Genomic DNA, 2,403 nt, shown 5'->3' with positions numbered 1-2,403 from the left:
CTCTGGTCATTTTCTCTGTATCTTTTTTTTTTTTCAGACCTTGGTTTTGTCAAAAGATGACTAAAAAAGGAGGACACAATATTAAGAGTTAACCCAAAGGAAAAACATTTTAGTGACTCATATTAGAGATATTTTTAATTGTGATTTAATCTGCACTGGTTTCTTTTTACAGTTGACATATTCCCATTTTATCACACCCATCTGCTATTGCAACAGCAAGCCAGTTTTAACAAAAGACCATGACTATACATAAAAAATGTTTTAAACTTTCTCATCTTAAAATACATTTTTAAAAAGTGTCCACCAAATGAAGGGAAGCACGAACAAAAACAAAAAACCCTGCTGATAACTGACAAACAATTAATCCTACCATTTATCTTGCATGCTCAGTCGCTCTGTGACACTTTGCACTGTAGCCCGCCAGGCTCCTCTGTCCATGGGATTTTTCACATGAGAATATTGGAGTGGATAGCCATTTCCTCCTCCAGGGGATCTTCCCAACTCAGGGATGGAACCAGCACCTCCTGCACTGGCAGCTTCTTTATCGCTGAGCCATTGGAAAAATCTCACCATTTAGCTTGCTGCTGCTGCTGCTAAGTCGCTTCAGTCGTGTCCAACTCTGTGTGACCCCATAGACGGGGGCCCACTGTCTCTGGGATTCTCCAGGCAAGAACACTGGAGTGGTTTGCCATTTCCTTCTCCCAACACATAAAAGTGAAAAGTGAAAGTGAAGTCGCTCAGTCGTGCCCAACTCTTAGTGACCCCATGGACTGCAGCCTACCAGGCTCCTCCATCCATGGGATTTTCCAGGCAAGAGTACTGGAGTGCGGTGCCACTGCCTTCTCCCCATTTAGCTTAGGGTATGTCAAACACATGAGAGGTGTGGCAGCAGGTCCAAGTTATGCCACTACCTGAGAGCTAACTGCTTAACCATCTGGGGCTGAGGAAACAAACTTCTCCAAGGCTGCTGGTTAAACAGGCAATCACCATCACCTTGACAAAGGAAACTGCCTGAATGAGCTTTTCTTGAAGGTACCATAATGTTACCACAATTCTCCACAAACCATGCCAACAAGGTCCCCCATTTTCATAATTCCTATCTCAAATGCATGCTGTGGGCAATGCCAAGCAAAATGCACGTCAGTTTCTGAGGAAGTGATTATGGCAAGCATGACAGTTAAGACCTAGATACCCCAAGGCAGTTCCACTTTCACAGTATTTTGTTTTCACATAAGATGCCTGTTTAAATATGTTAGTCAAGATGGTTTTTACCCTAGCTTTATTTTTATTTATGGGTTTATTCTGGCCACGCTGGGTCTTCACTGCATTGCTCGGGCTTTTCTAACTGCATCACGTGATCTTAGTTGCTCCGCTACATGTGGGATCTTAGTTTCCCAACCAGGAAGTGAACCTGCATCCCCTGTATTAGAAGGTGGATTCTTAACCACTGGACAAGGGAAGTCCCTCAAGATGATTTAAGTTATACTTGTGAAAGACTTTGTAATAAGAATAAAGTTCAAACCCCAGAAAAAAAATATTTTCAGACTCTTGGTGGTGCATACTCAGTTGTGTCCAACTCTTTGCAACCCTTTGGACTGTAGCCTACCAGGCTCCTCTCTCCATGGGATTTTTCAGGCAAGAATTCTGGAGCGGGTTGCCATTTCCTTCTCCCAAGGATCTTTCCAATCCAGGGATCGAACCCGAGTGTCCTGCATGGGCACAGTCTTTAACGCTGAGCCATCAGAGAAGCCCCAAGACTCTCTATAAAGAACATATCAGTTCAGTTCAGTTGCTCAGTCGTGTTCGACTCTTTGCAACCCCATGAATTGCAGCACTTCAGGCCTCCCTGTCCATCACCAACTCCCAGAGTTCACTCAAACTCACATCCATCGAGTCAGTGATGCCATCCAGCCATCTCATCCTCTGTCATCCCCTTCTCCTCCTGCCCCCAATCCCTCCCAGCATATAATCATATGGAAAAAACCTGGCCTAATCCCCAAGTCATCCTGAGAAAGAGCATCATTTCTTCCCAGAGAGATCACCAGAAATTACAACAGATTTTAAAAAACAAAAACTCTTTTCCCAAGAGGAGAAGGGGGCAACAGAGGATGAGATGTTTGGATGGCATCACTGACTCGATGGACATGAGTCTGAACAAATTTATGGAGACAGTGAAGAACAGAGAAGCCTGGTGTGCTGCAGCTCATGGGGTCTCAGAGTCAGACCTGGTGGGTGACTGAACAACAACAAATAATACTGACTGGCCTCTATCTCATAAACAGCGCGGGGAAATCGTCTAATTAAAAACACAAAAGACAATGAGGGAAGGAGAAAAACTGAAGACTGAAAAAGGGGGCAATAAGCAGCACTTACCAGAGCCCTTTTAGTAGAAATATTTAACAA

At 44.0% G+C, this 2,403-nt stretch overlaps 1 protein-coding gene across 5 annotated transcripts in view; it reads right to left on the bottom strand.

Moving 5' to 3' along the window:
* The window catches only part of FBXO34 (F-box protein 34), a 79,464-nt gene that overhangs the window by 30,116 nt on the left and 46,945 nt on the right, over nucleotides 1-2,403 (bottom strand). The window lies entirely within an intron of this gene.

Source organism: Ovis aries, chromosome 7 (genome assembly GCF_016772045.2).
Source record: "Ovis aries strain OAR_USU_Benz2616 breed Rambouillet chromosome 7, ARS-UI_Ramb_v3.0, whole genome shotgun sequence".
NCBI lineage: Eukaryota > Metazoa > Chordata > Mammalia > Artiodactyla > Bovidae > Ovis > Ovis aries.
Note: the sequence above shows the minus strand (reverse complement) of the source record. Positions and strands in the feature narration are given on the sequence as shown.